This window comes from Vombatus ursinus, unplaced genomic scaffold (assembly GCF_900497805.2).
Source record: "Vombatus ursinus unplaced genomic scaffold, bare-nosed wombat genome assembly UNPS02014791.1, whole genome shotgun sequence".
Taxonomy (NCBI): domain Eukaryota; kingdom Metazoa; phylum Chordata; class Mammalia; order Diprotodontia; family Vombatidae; genus Vombatus; species Vombatus ursinus.
In genome coordinates this window covers 79,256,877-79,276,154 of record NW_020954569.1, presented here as the reverse complement: position 1 = coordinate 79,276,154, position 19,278 = coordinate 79,256,877, and the positions used below count along the sequence as shown (strand labels likewise).

Genomic DNA, 19,278 nt, shown 5'->3' with positions numbered 1-19,278 from the left:
TGTCTGGACCGCGCTACGGCGAGTCCGCGGGACAGGTGGGACCCATTGATAGGCGGCCCGCTTGGGCGGCTGGGAGGTGTAGTCCTCTGCCTTGGGCCCCGCGCCGGCTGGAGAGAGTAGAAAACTACTACTCCCAAAATGCCTTTCGGGTGAGAGCAGCTTTCTGCTAGGACCCTGAGCCGGTGGGAGGAAGGCGACGGGGCGGGCTCTAGAAGGCAACCGGCTGCCACTAACGCTGCTGCCAGGAGATCATGGCTAGAGGATTCGGGTTCCGATCGTCTCCAGGATAACTAGGTATAATGAAAGAATATCGCGGTGGGATGGAATTTCTTGACATTCCATCCAGGCATCTCGAAGACAACTAAAAACCTATGAGATGGGCTGCGCCGTGTACCTTGGTCATTGGGCGGTGGAGGGCATGAGGAGGCGTGGCCTAAAAGGAGGCGTGGCCTGGGTGGGCGGGGCACGTGTTGATTGTTTAGGTATAGTGAAGGTGCTCTAGGGGAATCCTGAAGTGTTGGTTTGGGAGCATCCAGGAGCAAAGAATGTTAAAATTGGAAGGAGAAGTCGTCTAGGCAAGTCGTCTCATTTTAATACGAAATTCAGAAAGTAAGTTTCATAAAGACAACTAAGAAAACCAAAAGCAGTTCTACGACAAGTAGGACAAAAGATATGAACAAACAGTTCTTCAAAAAAGAAATGCACCCTATTAACAAACATGAAAAAAATGCTCCCAATAAAGGAAGAGGAAGAGGAGCAGGAGGAGGCGGAGTTGGTAGAGCTGTGATTTTGAAAAGCAATTTGGAATTTTCATCCACACTGCTAGGTGGACAATACCATGGATGTCAATGATAAAAAGGAAGGCTCCAAATAAATACTCTAAAATATTTATAGCAGTACTTTTTGTGGAAGCAACTAACTGGAAACAAAGTAGAAGCCCATCAATTGGGGAATGATTAAACCAACTGTGTTACCAGAATCTAATGGAATCTAATGGTGTAAGAAATGACCAGTTTGATTGATGAATACAAAGCATGGGAAGGATTTATATGTGCTGCTGCAGAGTGACATAAGCAGAGCTATGAAAACAATATATACAGTAACACAACATAAATTGTTGAATAACCACAAAACTTTCAGACTGATTATTACAAAATTACAAAGATCAAGCATGGCTCTAGCAAGGTATTAGAAGTTGCCACCTACTACTCTGTTGCATAGGTGGGAATTCCACAAATGTGAAATGTTGCACATAATTTCAGACTTTTTCGATATATTGATCAATTTTGCTGATTTTTTTCTTTTCTACCCCTACCTTTTTTCCTTTTTTAAAAAACTTATTTGTTTTCAACATTCACTCCCACAAGATTTTGAGTTCTAAATTTTCTCTCCATGCCTCCCCTCCCCCCACCCCATTACTCCCCAATCTGCCCTCCCTTCTATCACTCCCCACCTTCTCTTATCCCCTTCCCATTCTATTTTCCTGTAGAGTAAGATAGATTTCTATACCCTTTTCCCTGTGTATCTTATTTCCCAGTTGCATATAAAAACAATTTTTAACATTCCTTTTTAAAATTTTGAGTTCCAAATTCTCTCCCCTCTTCCCTTCCCACCTACCCTCATTGAGAAATTCGATATAGGTTATACATGTGTAGTCATGCAAAACACTTCCATAATAATCATGTTGTGAAAGACTAACTATATTTTCCTCTATCCCATCCCCTCCCCTCACCCGTTTATCCTATTTTCACCTTTGACCCTGTCGCTACTCAAGTATTTGCTTCTGATTGTCTTTCCTGATTACCTCTTCAAGCTTCTCTTGAGTCTTGTATTTGAAAGTCAAATTTTCTATTCAGTTCTGGTCTTTTCATCAAGAATGTTTGAAAGTCCTCTATTTCACTGAATTTCCATGTTTTCCCCTGAAGGATTATGTTTAGTTTTGCTGGGTAGGCGATTCTTGGTTGTAATCCTATCTCCTTTGCCCTCCAGAATATTATATTCCAAGCTCTGTGGTCCATTAATGCAGAAGCTGCTAAATCTTGTGTTATCCTGATTGTGTTTCCAGAATACTTGAATTGTTTCTTTCTGGTTACTTGCAATATTTTCTCCTTGACCTGGGAACTCTGGAATTTGGCTACAATTATTCCTAGGAGTTTTCCTTTGGGGATCTCTTTTAGGAGGTGATCAGTGGATTCTTTCAATTTCTATTTTACCCTCTGGTTCTAGAATATCAGGACAGTTTACCTTGATAATTTCTTGAAAGAAGGGTCTCTTTTTGATCATGGTTTTCAAGTAGTCCAATAATTTTCAAATTATCTCTCCTGGATCTGTTTTCCAGATCAGTTGTTTTTCCAATAAAATATTTCACATTGTCTTCTGTTTTTTCATTCTTTTGGTTTTGTTTTGTAATTTCTTGATTTCTCATAGAGTCATTAGCTTCCATTTGTTCCATTTTAATTTTTAAGGAATTATTTTCCTTAGTGAGCTTTTGGACCTCCTTTTCCATTTGGCTAATTCTGCTTTTTAAAGCATTCTTCTCCTTATTGTCTTATTGGACCTCTTTTGCCATTTGATCTAGTCTATTTTTTAAGATGTTATTCAGTTGTTTTTTTTTGGGGGGGGTCTTCTTTAACAAGCTGTTGGTTCATTTTTCATGATTGTCTTGCATCACTCTCATTTCTCTTCTCAATTTTTCCTCCATTTATTTTACTTGATTTTCAGAATCCTTTTTGAGCTCTTCCATGACCTGAGACCAATTCATATTTTTCTTGGTGGCTTTGGATATAGGAGCTTTGACTTTATTGTCTTCTTCTGAGTGTAGGTTTTGAGCTTTCTTGTTACCAAAGTATGTTTCTATAGTCTGATTTTTTTCTCCCACTGTTTGTTCATTTTCCCAGGCAATTATTTGACTTTTTGCACTGTCCCAAGCTTCAGGGGTTTCATGCAGCTGTTTCAGAGATACTTTTAAGAACCTGTAAGTTTTCAGTTCTTCCAAGGTGGTATGATCTAAGGAGATGGTGTGTTTACTAAGGTGTTTACTCCTCTCCTGGCCTGTGCTCTGGTCTGTGAGTGACCACAAACACTCTTTTCTGCCCTAGAACTCTGAGGAGGGTTCCCTTTCCACTGCTGCCACAAGCTCTGCTATGCTAGTGCTCCTCCTTGCCCCAGGACTTCCACCCAGATCTGAGTATGGGCAAAGCAACAGAGTCTTGCCTCGGTGCCAGCAAAGAGATCCCTGTAATCTCCTTCTGATCAGTTGTTCAATCCCCTTCAATCTGTGGGCTGACAGCTCCAAAAGCAGCCCCTTCCCTGGGCCTGTGTTGGGGCCCTTGCTGGAATGTGTGCCTCTCTCACCTGGGTCTGACAGACCTTTCCTATTAACCTTCTAAGTTGTCTTTGGTGTTTATGGGTTGAGAAGTCTGGAAACTGTCACAGCTACCTACAATTCAGTCCCTCGAGGCCTGCTCCAGGTTTCACTGGGGCCAGGTCTGTGCTGGTGAGCTTTTGCTGGACTGCACTCCTCTCCTAGCCCAATGCAACAAACCTTTTCTGTTGATCTTCCAGGTTGTCTTGGGCTGGAAATTTGTTTCACTCTGACTTTTTGTGGGTTCTGCTGCTCTAGGATTTGTTTAGAGTCATTTTTTGCAGGTATTTGGAGGTGTTTGGGGGAGAACTCAAGCGAGTCCCTGTTTTTACTCTGATACCTTGGCTCCACTCCCACCTTTTTTTTTTCTTTAAAAATATTCTCTGCTTTATGAGACAGCTCTCTGGGAGGGAAAGGGATATGATGAAGAGGGCTTAGCAATGTTAAAACAAATGATATCAATACAAATTTATTTTTAAATTAGAATGTAAACTGGGTATGGCAGCCCACACTTGGCATCCCTGCTACTGGCTAAGGCTGATGTATCACTTGAGTTTGGTAATTCTGAGCTTCTGTGTAGCTAAAGCCCATCAGGTGTCTGAGCTAACTTTAGCACCAATGTGATGTGACCGCAGGAACAGAGAAGCTACCAGGATGCCCAAGGAGGGGTGAACTGGCAGGGCTTCGAAGCAGAGTAGGTTGCTTCATTGCCAGTCAATAGTGGGGTCAGACTGACGAGTGATTGATGTATTTACAACATGGGTGAGATAGGGAGACCTAGTTCTCTCCCCTCTCCCAAGAAAAAAAAATATAAGCTCCTTGAGGGCAGGGACTGTCTTGCTTACTTGTTTTTATATCTCCAGCTCTTAGCACGGTTCCTGGAAGATAATAAGCACTTAATGAATGCTTTATCTAGCGAAAGAATTTTTTTTTATCACTGCCCTTTATTCCTTATATTTCCCAACCTAATATTGACCAAGAAAGGCTGCATTGTATGATGGATAGAGAACTGGCCTAGGAATGAGGGAGAACTGAGTTTAATTTTGCCATGCCTCTTCTATGTACATGGCTGTGTGACCCTGGACAAGACATTTAATCTCCAGTCAACTCTCCAATACCATAAGTTTCAAGAGAAACCTGCATTAGTGAAGAGAATTTCCTTCTTTTATTGCAATGAAATCTCAATCCCTTTCACTCTATTGACCAACCAAAATTGCTTCTTTCTTTACATCTTTCACATTTACCTGTTTCTGTCCACCCTCATAGCTACAACCTTTAACCAGGTCTTTATTATCCCAACTTCACTAGACTATCTGTCTCCAGACCTTGTCTTTAGTTAGTTTGTACTCCTACTGCCAAAGTGTCATCCGGGCCTGTTACTTTGGCCAACCTAATTATGGAGGCAGCTGGAATGTAGTGGAAAGAATGCTGAGGACACAAACCAGAGAGAAGACAGTGCTGTTTAACTCTTGTTTAGCTTATGCCTTCTTTGCCAAGAAAGAGAACCAAAAAAGAACACAACAGAAATGTGTGAGGGACTGTCTGATGTTGGCAGCTACCAGGTTGGGCGCTGTGGCAAGAGTAGGGTAAGATCTGGGTATTTTGGAAGTCGAGGCAGGGGCTGTGGTAGGCAGAGTCGTGGTGAACTGGGATGGGCTGGATACGGAGAAGCCCTGAGGCAGTGGGCAATGCTTTGTGAGATAAGCTGGGTACAAGGAAGTAGCCGGAGCTTGAGCTCCTGAGGCAAGGGGCGGTGCCACATGGGAGTGGGATGGCAGAGGACTGAGTTCCCTTTGCTTAGTCCCCTCCCTATATGCAACGTCATCCCCAGACACCTCTTGTGACCTTCCTGACTTCCTGGGTCCCTTTGTGCAGCACTGACCCCAGACCCCTCCTGAGTCTGACTTCCTAGGTCACGTACTCTGTCTATGCGCTAATCCCAGACCCTTCCTTCCTATATCCGGTCCTAGCCTCCAACGTCACTCCCTCCCCCTTGGTGTGCTAAACTCAGACAGCCCCTTCCGGTATCTGACCCTACAATCATTGGCTAGTAAGCGGGCTGGGGAGGAGGGGCGAGGTAGGTTTTTAAGAACAAGCGTGGTCAGATCACAGGCGCTCTCTCCTGGCTCCTGTCCTGTTGCTCTGGCCTTGCTGCTTGGGCTTGCTGTGTTGGCCTCTGAATAAAGCTCTGGTGTTGGCGCCTCCTGATGGCTCGTCTCTGTGTGTTGATCTGGCTGAGGACTGAAGACTCGGGAGTGAGTATGACTCTGGTAGTGTGCTCCTTATAGAAGGAGTGGGTACCGGCGTACGGCTGGCAGAAGGTCAGCGTGCGGCCAGTATAGAAATGTCTATTAGGAAATTGATACCCCAGACAAGTAGAGTTGGAGTAACAGTCATCATTTTTGTGATTTTAGATGGGGAAGGTTGGGCAGCTTTACTGAAACTACTCTGAAGAAGATTTGGGGTTCTAGCAGATTGCGAGCTATTCAGCTCGCAATTCAGCAATGTGATGGAACAGCCAAACAAGCCAACTTGCTCTGTGCCTGTGTCAACAGAAGCATTGGTCCTCTTTGAGAATGAAGGATGAACAACTGAAACATTGTATCCAAGGATACATTGTATGCAAGGATACAATCAAGTGGTCCTATAGTATTCTGCCATGATCAGAGGCAGTGATCCTCAGAGGAAGGCAATCAAGACGGTATGGGGCTGAAATGAAATCAAGGTAGTATGAAATATGTAGGATGGGTAGAGTGCTTGCATCTAAAAGAGGTGTTCTTAAACTTTTTTGTGTGTATGAAGTGGAAGCCTTTGGCAGTCTAGTTTTGGACCACTTCTCAAATTAATATTTTTAAATGCATAAAATAAAATAATATATAAGATTACAAAGAAACTATATTTAAAAAGTTACCAAAGTATTTTTAAAAACAACTTCACAGACCACAAGTTAAGAATCCCTTTTCTAAAGTGTTGATTGATATTAGATTATTGGGATTGGAGAACTAGTATGATAGGAATTATATTGGATTGGTGTTTTTTGAAGAGTTGGATTCTGTTGCTGGGACTCAAAAGGGTTCCACAGAATTATCAGATGAGCCAATCAATGCTCTTATAGTTGGTACTTTTGGGGGGGGGCGGGGCTAGGCAATGGGATTAAGTGACTTGCCCAGGGTCACACAGCTGGTGTCAAGTGTCTGAGGCCGGATTTGAACTCAGGTCCTCCTGACTCCAGGGACAGTGCTCTATCCATTGCGCCATCTAGCCGCCCCTATATTTGGTACATTTAAAAGTAAATATCATGTGGCTTGACTAGAAACTACCAAGGGAGCATAGAAAGGGAGGCAGGGACAACCAAAGAAGGCTATTAGAGTAGCATTTCTCTCCAGCCCAAATTGGAACTGTAGCTGACATTTCCAAACTAAGGTTTTGTATTGTTTTTGGTGAGGCAATTGGGGTTAAGTGACTTGCCCAGAGTCACACAGCTAGTGAGTGTTATGTATTGAGGCCTGATTTGAACTCAGGTCCTCCTGACTCCCAGGTCAGTGCTCTATCCACTGTGCCACCTAGCTGCCCAGAAGATGTGGTTTAAACTAGAACTTGAAGGAATCAAGGAGGCAAAGAAGAGGAGGGAGAGCATTCCAGGCATGGGGAACAGCTCAAGAAAATGCCTGGTTACATGGAATGTCTTGTTCAAGGACTAGCAAAGAACTCGACGTACCTGGATCACAAAGTACATGTTGAGGAAGAGAGACTAAGATGTAAGGAGACTAGAAAGGGAGAGGGCAGGTTAGGAAGGGCTTTGAATGCCAAAGGATTTTGTATTTGATTCTAGAGGTGATAGGGAACTGCTGGAGTTTATTGATATGGGAGGGAGGCTGACATGCTTTAAGATGACTTTGACAGCTGGGTAGAAAATAGAGTGGAGTGGAGAGAGACTTGTGGCAGAGAGAGTCCAACCAGCAGGCATTACAATAGTCCAGGTGAGAGGTGATGTGGGCCTACATGAGAAATGGCAGTGTCACAAGAAAAATGGATGGATGGATGTGAGTAATGCTAGAAGGGCAAAATTGACAAGCTTTGGCAAAAGTTTGGATATAGGGGATGAGAAAGAGTGAGGAGTTGAGGATGACACCTGGGTTGTGACCCTGGGTGCCCGGAAGGTTGTCATGATGGTCTTCTCAGAACTTGCCACAATGTTCCACCATTTCTCACCGAGGCTCCTAGTTCCATCTTCACTCTCTACCTCAGGACAGCTCAGGTGTTTTAGAAGGAAAGCTGGGTTCCTGCTCATGAGAATGTGATTGGTTTCTTACCCCTGAGGTCACAGGCAGAGAGGTACCACACAGCTAGTAAGCTGAAAATGTCTAGGTTGGAAGGTTCTAAGCATAGCAGGTTCCAAGTATAGCTTGGCTTCCAGAAGAGAGCAAAGCAGAAACAGGGATCATGACTAGGGCAAAGAAAGCCTGCTAGATGAAGGAAGGTTGGGTCCCCTGAAGTAGAGGTTTTCAGGACTGCAATGGGCAGTATGGGAGCTGATCAGAGAAACCTGCCAAGTTAGGCCATCACAAAGTTTTAAATGAAATGGGAAATGCTGGTGTTTTGGGAGGGTGCCTGCAAAAATTCTGGTCCCCAGACATCATTCTGTTCCTGCTGAATAGGAGATATCCTCTCCTTAATTCAGCACCTGCTTGTCAGGTGGCATTTCTGTGAATTACTTTCTCTTTAAAGGTCACCTTTGATGTTCTTTTTAATCCAATTTCACTTGGATGAATCCTTTGGAGAAAAGGGTTTGAGGTAAATATAAATACATAGTCTGATTTGCCCTGGGCTCACCATTCCCCAAGAAAAGATATTGGTTTGGGCAACCTCCTCTCACTAACTTTGGGGCCTTTTAGTGGCTTCTTCTATTTCATAAAATGCCTAGGACTTCTCTTTCCTTTAACTATATTCCTTGTCAATTCTCTATACTTCTTTTAACCTATTCAGTTCTGACTTGGAAGCCAATGAAAAATCTTTGTCATGCAATAAGCGGTCAGGATAGTCACAGAATACAGCTCTGAGGGCTGGGTCTCCATTGTTCATCTCTCTCCCAAACTTTACAATTTCCTCAGTCATCCTATAATCTGATCATCCTGCACTCACTTGTGACTGTTCTTATTCCATAACATACTGTTTGTGATTTCTGCCCCATCTTCTTCACCAAGCTAACTTGCTTCTGTTATTCAGAGATCTTTCTGCTTCTTCTCGACCATAGTGATGAAATGGAGAGCATTCACTCTGTGATCCTTTTTAATTCTTGTTGCCTATAGCATGTTCAACTGTCTCAAAGTCAGCTGGAACATAGCAGAAAGAGTGCTGTATTTGAAAAGACCTGAATTTGGCTCCCAGCTCAGCCTATCCCTAGCTGTGTGACTTTGGGCAAGTCATTTAATCTCTGTGAGTCCCAGCGTCTTCCTCTGTAAACTGGAGATAAATCTCGTCTCCCTCTCCTCACAGGGGCTGTTGTGAAGATCCGATGAAGATCAGAAAAGTGCTCTGTAAACTGTGGAGGGCTATAAAATGCCAGCTATTAGTTTTTTAAAATTTGTTTTTGCCTTTTGTTTTTATGGTACCCTCATTGCTGGAAATATCCCTCTCTCTTCCCCTCCCCAGTGAGCCATCCCTTGTAATAGAGATTTTAAAAGAGAAAAAAAGCAGTTCAAGAAAACCAACCAGACATTACCCACTTCCAGACACAGAAGTGATGGACTGAGTGCAGATTGAGACTTTTTTTTTTGGACATGACTAATACAGGAATTTATTTTGCTTGACTATACGCATTTGTAATGGATTTTGTTTTTCTTACTTTCCCAAGAAAGGGAGGGAGGAGGATATAGGAGAGAATTGGGAACTGAAAATAGAAAGAAATTGAATTTATAAAAAACCAATCAGACATCAGCTGCATCTATAGGTATATGCAATATTCAACACCTATTGCCTCCTCTACCTCCATGAAGAGGTGTCCATTATCATTATTATTTTTATATTTTATTATTGTTTTGATCATCCTAAGATTTTAAGACTAGTTTACTAACCGTCTATAGTCACTCATCTTCTTTTGGCCTCAGTTCCCTCATATGTGAAGTTAAGGGTTTAGGTTAAAGAATCTCCAAGTTTCCTGACATCTCGAATTCTGTGATCTTTTCATATGACTGAAAGAATAAATCTGTAACAAACAATCCCTTCTACATCCACTTTTTGGCAAGCCTCTGGGTTAGTAGGGACTGTCTCCAAAGAAAACAATTCATCTTTGTCTTCTCAGTTCCCTGTTTGCCTCCTCTAGCACCATCACCCTCTGTTTTCTACACTAAGGGCTGTCATCCTTTACCATTATCATCATGACCAGGACACCCTTCCTAGAGATTTGATAGGGAAATATATATACATATATATAGATAGATAGATATAGATATAGATATGTATGTACATATATATGTATATATATACATATATATGTAGAAAATATAATAAAACCTTAGAATGTTGGTGCTGAAACATCAACTATTTGGAAATGATCTAGTCTAACTACTCATTTTATAGGCAAACAAACTAAGCAGAAATGATCATACTAGACAGACCCTACGACCAGAACCCAGTTCTCCTAATCTCCAACCTATGTAGTCGTTCAGCTATACTATACTGTCTTGTTGACACACAAGATTTCAGGAACACTATCTCATGCATGGAACTAGACTTTGCCAACAGGTAGCAAACAGAAGAACTCTTCAGTAGGCTAAGGCTTTTTCAATGCCATTTTCTGGAACATGTATGACACGAACAGCCGGTAGCTCCCCTTTAACCCACTGGGTCCCAGCTCTCTCACTGTCTTCACAGCTGGGACTTAAAAGGAAGGTAATATGATGGTAACAACAAAAGTTACCCCTTACATTAATATAATACTTTACAGCTTACAGAGTACTTTCACTTATGTTGTCATTCATATTGATGGAGCAGTAAACAATGTGTCACCATGAAGTCTGAAAAGCCTCCCCATGGGCCCTTTCTGTTTTAAAAATTTCTTTTTTTACTTGTTATTCTGAACTTGATAGGTGCCAGCAAACATAAACACCTTCATATACAAAGAACAGATTAAAAGATTGTCCATGAAACCACAAATCTACAACTTGCCTTTTAAAAAAGTATATCATTTATCCAATAGATAAGTGGTAGGAACAAAGAGTTTTCCCAAGAAGACTTACAAACTATTCACAACCATGTGAAAAAAAATGCTCCAAATCACTAATAATAAAAGAAATTTGCATCAAGACAACCATGGAGTTTTACCTCAGATGCAACAAGTTAGTAAAGATGACAAAAGATGGGAATAATTATTGTTGGAAGGGTGGTAGAAAGATAGGTACACTAATACATTGTTGGTGGAGCTATCAATTGGCATGATCATTTTGATAAATAATTTAAGAGGTAGAGCTAATACGTCAGGCTGTTAGGAAGCAGTGTGGTGAGCTACCCTTCACAAACTCCTCCAAACATATCCAGAAAATGTACCAAACCAAATCCTGATGGGGAAATCCAGAAAAATTCACAGTGAGTCATTTGCTCAGCATAGTATTAGGTGACAGATTAAAGACAGTAATCTCAATCCAAAGGGATCCTACTATTCTGTCATGCTGATCCAACAGAGCTTTCCAACTAGCAGATGGGGCTGGAGTCCAGCAGCATCTACTTTTGCTCAGACCCAAAGCCAGGTCAGGAATTTGCAGAGCTCAGACAAGGGGGATAGCAATCAGATTTTGCCCTGTACTATCTTGACCACTTTGGGCACATTGAAAGCTTGCAGTTCCCCAGCCTTCCCCTGAGATCCTGAAATAACATAACAGTCAATATCCCAAGAAAACAGACACATAATCAGTCCAGACCTTCCTTCCGAAGTGTGGCAGAGCCCAGACCTAACATCAAATCCAAAAACAGGAAGTAGACTGGAAAAATGGCAAACAAAAACAGAAGCCTACCATAATGAGCTGTTATGGTTCTAGGAATGTTCAAGAAACAAATACAAAAGAGAATGATCCCAAAACATCCACAATCAATGCCTCAGAGAAAAACATAACTGGAGAATAAACTCAACTAGAATTCCTGGAAAAGAAAAAGCAAGAGTTTTGTTTGTTTGTTTTTTTGTTTTTAAAGAAAGAGTTAATGTTTTTATAAAAGGAATGAGAGGATTTAAGGGGGAAATGGAAAAAAATAAGAGCTATGGGACAAAAAGAATTGGGAAGGGAATTAACTGCACGGCACAAGAAGTACATAACCTTGCCTAAGCAACAAACACCCTTAAAATAAGAATAGAGCAAATAGAAAACAATGACTCCATGAAACAACAAGAAATACTAAAAAAAAAAAAAGTCAAAAGGCTAAAAAAAATAGAAGAAAATGTAGAATATCTTAGAGTAAAAACAACTGATTTGGAAAATAGATTAAGCAGAAAAAAATTAAGAATCATTGGATTGTCTAAACACTATGACCAAATAAAGTACAGATATCATTATTTCAAGAATTCTTAAAGGAAAACTGCTCAGATCTGTTAAACCCAGAGGGCAAAGTAGAAATAAAAAGAATCTTACTGGTCTTTTCCTGAAAGAAGCCCCCAAAATGAAAACTCCCTGGAACATCATAGCGAAAATCCAGAGTTTCCAGGTCAAAGAAAAAATACTACAAAGAGCCAGAAACAAAACAATTCAAGTACCAAGGAACCACAAGTAGGACTATACACAATTTAATAACCACCACTATAAAGGAACAGAGAATTTTGAATATCATATTATTTTAGAAGGCAAAAGATATGGACTTACAGCCAAGAATAACTTACTCAGCAAAACAGAATATGAGGCTATAAGGGGGGAAAATGGATCTTTAATGAAATAGAGGCCTTCCAAGAATTCCTGATCAAAAAGACCAGACCTGTGGAGAAACTTTGAAGTTCGAATACAGGAGTGAAGAGAAACATAAAAAGATAAATGTGAATGAACAATGATAAAGGACCAAATAGGGGACAAACTGTTTGCAATCAAATATGGGGAGATAATACATATGTCCCCTCTAAACCCTATCATCATTAGAATTCATAGAGAGAGAGTTCAATTAGATAAGACCTGATTCTATTATGTTTTGATGATCTTAAGAAAAGACTACAAAGAAGGGGAAGAACAACACACTGGGAGAAGTGGAGGAAAAAAAGGAAGGACAGGGGAAATTATCTCACATAATCAAGGTACATACATAGACATTTATACAAACAAGGAGGAGGGGGTGAGGGGGAAGAGTGGCTAAAACTTAAATTTCATTCTCATCTGAACTGCTCAAATTGAGAAAAAAATACACACACACACATGCTTGGGTACAGATATACATTATATTAAACAGGGAAATAGGAAGGAAAAGGGAGAAGGGGTGAAGGATAATTAGAGAGAAGGTGAGTTAAGGGAGGGATTCATCTTAAGCAAAATAAACTCTAAGGATGTACAGAAATATTTAAAGCTCTTTTGAAGTGGCAAAGTGGGAATCTGACAAATTAGGGAACAGATGGACGAGTTATGGTATTTAAATGTGATAGAATAATACTATTGTGCTGAACTCTTATCAGCATAATGACCAACCAAGATTCCAGAGAACTAAGGACAAAATATGCTGCCTACCTCTTGAAAGAAAGGTAAATGACTCGGAATAAGACACAATTTTTTTTTAGACACGGACAACGTGGGAATTCATTCAGATTGATTATACATGTTTGTAATGGGTATTGTTTTTCTTGTGTCCTTGCAAGAGCACAAGGTGAATTGGGAGGGGTGGGAAGGCAGTTCTTGGCTACTTAAAACAAATGAAATATTTTTAAAAGGAAAAAAAAGAAAAGCAATTTGAAATTATGCAAATAAAGTGGCTGAACTATTCATAACCATTATTAACCCAGAGATTCCACTGCTAGGCATAATTTCCCACCTAGCTATACTCCTCAGAAACCATCATGCTCTCCAGAATTTCATCATTCTTAAGACTACATCAGTTCTTAAACTCACACCAACTCACACCGCTGTCCCTAAGGGCCCTCCCTTTCTCTTGTTGGAGAGGATAGAGGGTGAGCATCAGAGAGCTTCTCCCAGATCATTCATTTAAGGAGGGGACCTAGGGCAAGATTTCCTACCTGGCTAAATCATGGCCCTGAGTGAGGTACCCTTATGCATTTTCATCCCCACCTTTTCAGCTTCTTTTTATGTGTTGTTTTCCCTCATTAGACTGTTAGTTCCTTGAGAGACAGAACTGCTTTTTGCCTTTCTTTGTATCACTGGTGCTTAGCACAATGCCTAGTACCCAGTAGGTGCTTAATAAATGTTTATTGACTGACTCATACAACCCAACAGAGGTCATTGATAAAAAGAAAGTCCTCATGTACACCAAAATATTTAGAGCAGCATTTTTTGTGGTAGCACAGAACTGGAAACAGTACATGTCCATGGATTGAGGCATCTAAACGGATTAAATATAATGGAATATTACTGTGGTATAAGAAATGACAAAATGATGAATACAGAGAAGCCTCCAAAGATATACATAAACTGGTGCAGAGTGAAGAGAGCCGAGTCAAGAAAACAATATACACAATGATTATACCAATGGAAGTGGAAAGAATAACCACAGAACAATCATAAATGAACGTTGCAAATTTACAAAGAAAAAGCATGGCCTCAAAGAAGAGATATGAGAAGACACCCCTAATCTATTCCTTTGCTGAGGTGGGAGGTCTATGGGTGTGGAATATTGCATGTATTTCCAGACTTTTTCAATGTATTGATTGATTTTGCTGATTTTTCACCTTTTTTCTTTAAAAATTTAATCATTATATGAAATGGCTTTCTAGACAGAGGGAGGTATGAGGAATACTGGGAGATACTCCAGTGATATGAAAAACAAAAGATAGCAATAAAATTTATTTTAAAATTTATTTTTTCTATATTGGATGGTTCTCTAGGAGGGAAGGGAGAGAGGTGGACGTTTAAGCTATATAAAGACAACAAATTTTTAAAAAATTATTTTTAAATAGTATGTCATAGATACAACATGAAAGTTACAAAGCTGACATACTTTCCTGTGTCTCCCTCTGAACTTTCTTCTGTTCTCATCTCTGTATTTAAAAAAAAAAATGCTTCAATTACTCTCTTTCCTTTCTTTTCTCCTTTTTTTGGGAATCACTATTACTAACAACCTTTTCCCCTTCCCAATCCCTCCCATTAAAAAAAAACAACCCTATAACAAAAAATATTATCAAGCAAAACACACTCACATATTGGCTTATCTAAAAATGTCTCAATCTGCACTTTAGTCTATCATCTCTCTGTCAGGAGGTAAGTCTTGCTTCATCATTTGTCATTTGGAGTTGTGGTTGTTCATTGCATTGATTAGCATTTTTAAGACTTTGAAAGATTTTTTTCTTTTACAATATTGTAGTCATTGAATAAGCAGTCCTCTTGGTCCTACTCACTTCACTCATCAGTTCATATATCTTCCCAGGTGTCTCTGTATCCATTTCTTAAATAATTTATTTGAAGTAATAATATTTCATTATATTAATATACCACAATGTCGTTAGCCATTTCCTAATAGATTGGTATGCCTTAGTTTTCACTTCTTTGAAACAACAAAAAAAGTGTTACTATGAATGTTTTTATAACCGTGGGATTTTTTCCTCTGTAATCCCTTTGGGGCATAGCCTTGGTAGCGGTAATATTGGATAAAACATTGTAATATGCAGTTTAATGACTTTTGGGGTATAGTTCCAAATTTCTTTCAGGAATGGATAAGACAATTCACATCTCTACCAATTGCGTATCAGTGTGCCTGTTTTTTCATAGCCCCTTCAACAATTGCCATTTTCCTTTTTGTCATCTTTGCCAATATCATGAGCATGAAGTAGCATCTAAGAGCTGTTTTCATTGACTTTCTCTTATCATTAGTGTTTGGAGCATTTTTCCATATGGTTGCTGATATATATTTCTTCCCTTGAGAATTGCTTGTTCCTTTTCTTTGACTATTTATCTGTTGAGGAAAAGCTCTTTTCCTTATGTATTTGAATGAGTTCCCTATATTTCTTGTATATCAGACCTTTATAAAAGAAACTTGCTACAAAGATTCCCTACCCCCATGTAACTGTTTCTCTTTTAATTTTAGCTGCATCAATTTTGTTTGTGTGTAAAATTTTCAATTTTGTTAATCAAAATTGTCCATTTTATCTTTATGGTGTGACTTTTTATATCAAGGCCTTTTTCCATTAGAAACTTATTATTCTATGTGGTATTAGATATTGGTCTAAATCTAATTTATCCTGGACTGCTTTTTATGTTCCATCAATTTTTGTCAAATAGTGAGTTTTCCCACCAGGAGTTGTGGTTTGTTAGTTTATCAAACATCATGGTACTATGTTTTGTTTTTTTGTTGCTGGATCTTGCTTACCTAATCTGTCCCATTGATCACAGTTTCTATTTTTCAATCAGTACCAAATTGTTTTTGATGATTATTGCTTTGTAGTATAATTTGAGACTTGCTACTACTAAGCCTCCTTTTTTAAATTTTTTCCTTTTCAGTTCTTTATCACTTGCTATTTTTTTAGTTCTATAAAGAAATTCTTTGATAGTTTGATTATTATAGTACTGAAAAAATTAAAGTAGTATTGTCATTTGCATTATATTGGCATGAATCAACCATGAGCAATTATTGTCTTTCTAGTTATTTAGGTCTTTATTCTGTACAATGTTTTGTAGTTGTATTTATATAGTTCCTTTGTGCGGCTTGGTAAATGAATTCCCAAACATTTTTTTACATTCTGTAGTTATTTTGAATAGAATTTCTATCTCTTTCTACTTGTGTTTTTTTGGTTACACCCAGAAAAGCTGATGATTCATTTGAGTTTGCTTTTTACTCTGCTTCTTTGCTGAAGTTATTGTTTCAATTAATTTTTTAGTTAAATTTCTCAGATTTTCTGAGTAGAACATCAAATCTTCAAAAAAGAAAACAGTTTGCTTTTCTTTGCTAGTACTTATTCCCTCAATTTCTTTTTTCTTGTATTATTGCCATTGCTAGCATAGCTAGCATTTCTGGCACTATATCAAATAATAGTCATGGTAATAGACATCTGTTTTTACCACTGAGCTTATTATAAAGGCCTCTAGCATTTCTCTCTTATGTATACTATTATCTCTTCATTTCAAAAAGATACTCTTTTCCACGTTAAGGAAAGACTTATTTATTCCTACGATTTTTAGTGTGTGTTTTTAAACAATAAGTGTTGTAATTTGTCAAAAGCTTTTTCTTAATTTATATAATCATGTGACTTAGATTTTTTATTATTAATATTATCTATTAAGTTTGTAGTTTTCATAATATTGAACTCACACTACATTCCTGCTGTGAATCCAACCTGGTCTAGTGTAAAATCTTTTTTTTTTAATTAATTTATTTTGAATTATCAACAATCACTTCCAAAAGCTTTTGAGATTTAAATTTTTCTCCCTCTCCCTCCTTACCTCCCTCCCCAAGAGAGCATACACAATCTGATACAGGTTATACATATACATTCCTATTAAACATATTTTCACATTAGTGATGTTGTAAGGAAGAATTAGAACTAATAGGAGGAACCATCAGAAAGAGGAAACAAAATACAACAGAAGAAAAAATACAGTAAATAGTATGCTTCAATCTGCATTCAAACTCCATACTTCTTTCTTTGGATGTGGATAGCATTTTCCATCATGAGGCCTTTGGAGATGTCTTAGATCCTTGTAATGCTGAGAAGGGTTGAGTCTATTAATATTAGTCATTGTACAACGTGGCTGTTGCTGTGTACAACATTCTCTTGGTTCTGCTCACTTCACTCAGCATCAGACCATACAAGTCTTGTAAAATCTTTTTAATGAATTGCTATAACCTTTTTTGCTAATTTTTATTAAATAATTTTATACTGATATTCATTAGACATATTAGTTACAATTTTTTCCCTCAACTTAGTCTCTCCCTTGCTTAGATATCAAAATCATATTGGTTTCATAGAGGCAATTTGGCAGGATCATTTCTTTTAATGCTTTTATAGTGTATGTAATATTAGAATTAATTTTCCTTTGAATGTTTGATAGTATTCACTTGGAAATTCATCTAGTCCTGATTTTTTTTTCCTTTGGAAGTTCATAATGTTTTGTTTGGTATTTTTTCCCCTGATATTAAACTATTTGAATTATTTTTCATTCTGTTCATCTGGACATTTTATTTTTTGTAAACATTCATCCATTTAATTTAAATTACCAGTTTTGTTGGCATATAATTGAACAAAAATTTCCTAATACTTTCCTTTATTTCCTCTTTATTTGTTGTTAATTTTCTTTCATTTTTGATACTTTATTGGTAATTTGGCTTTTCTGTCTTTTAAAATCAGTTGAGCTAATGCAGAGGTGGGGAACCTGTGCCCTCGAGGCCACATGTGGCCCTCTAAGTCCTCAAGTTTGGCCCTTTGACTGAATCCAAACTTCACAAAACAAATCCCCTTAATGAAAAGATTTGTTCTGTAAAACTTGGACTCAGTTAAAAGGCTACACCCAAGGACCTAGAAGGCCACATGTGGCCTTGAGGCTGCAGGTTCCCCACTCATGAGCTAATGCTGTATCTTTGAAAAAAAATATTCCCAGTTTTATCATTTCAATTTACTTTTTTTTTTGCTTTCAATTCTGTTAGTCTTTTTTTTAATTTTCAGAATTTCTATTTTGATATTTAGTTTTTCTTTTGAATTGTTACTTTTCTAATTGTTTTATTTTCATGGCCAACTTATTAATCTTTTCTTTCTCCCTTTGGATTATGAAAATGTTTAGATACATAAATTTTCACCTAAAGACTATTTTGGCTTTATCCCCAAATTTCTAATGTATTGTCTCACTGTTGCCATTTCCTTTTACAAAGTTATCTACTCTTTCTATGACTTTTTCTTTGACTCACCAATTCTTTTTTTTAAATTAATTTATTTTTAGTTTTTAACATTCTCTTCCATAAGACTTTGAGTTCCAAATTTTCTTCCCATCTCATCCCTTCCCCCACCCCAAGACGGCATGCATTCTGAATACCGCTTCCCCTAGTCTGCCTTCCCTTCTATCTCTCCCCACCTTCTCTTATCCCCTTCCCCTTCAAATTCCTGTAAGGCAGGATAGATTTCTATACCCCATTTCCTGTATTTCTTATTTCCCAGTTGCATGTGAAATCATTTTTTTAACTTTTGTTTTCAAAATTTTGGGTTCCAAATTTTCTCCCTTCTTCCCTCCCCACCCACCCTCACTGAGAAGGCAAGCAACTCGATACAGGTTATGTAGTCATGCAAAATACTTCCATAGTAGTCATGTTGTGAAAAACTAAGTATATTTCTCTTCATCTTATCCTGCCCCCCATTTATTCTATTCTCTCTTTTGACCCTGTCCTTCCTTAGAAGTGTTTGCTTCTGATTACCCTTTCTCCCAATCTGCCCTCCCCTCTATCATCCTTCTGCTCTCTTGTACCCTTCCCCCCCCTATTTTCTGTAGGGTAAGATAGATTTCCATACCCAAATGAGTGTATATGTTATTCTCTCCTTAAGCCAAATCCAATGAGAATAAGATTCACTCATTCTGTCTCACTTTCCCGTTTCCCCTCCACTGTAAAACCTTTTTCTTGTCTGTTTTATGTGAGATAATTTACCCCATTCTACCTCTCCCTTTCTCCTTCTCCCAGTATAATCCTCTCTCACCCCTTAATTTTATTCTCCAGATATCACCCCTTCATCTTCAACTCACCCTGTGCCCTCTATTTATCTATCTATCTATCTATCTATCTATCTATCTATCTATCTATCTATCTAT

General features: G+C 38.6%; 1 long non-coding RNA gene across 1 annotated transcript in view; it reads left to right on the top strand.

Annotated features, from left to right (window-relative positions):
• Window positions 1-71: 71 nt before the first annotated feature.
• The window catches only part of LOC114048124, a 38,241-nt gene continuing 19,034 nt past the window's right edge, over window positions 72-19,278 (top strand). Inside the window, exon 1 of the long non-coding RNA XR_003569701.1 lies at window positions 72-294. This is a non-coding gene — a long non-coding RNA (uncharacterized LOC114048124). The remainder of the gene's footprint in view (window positions 295-19,278) is intronic.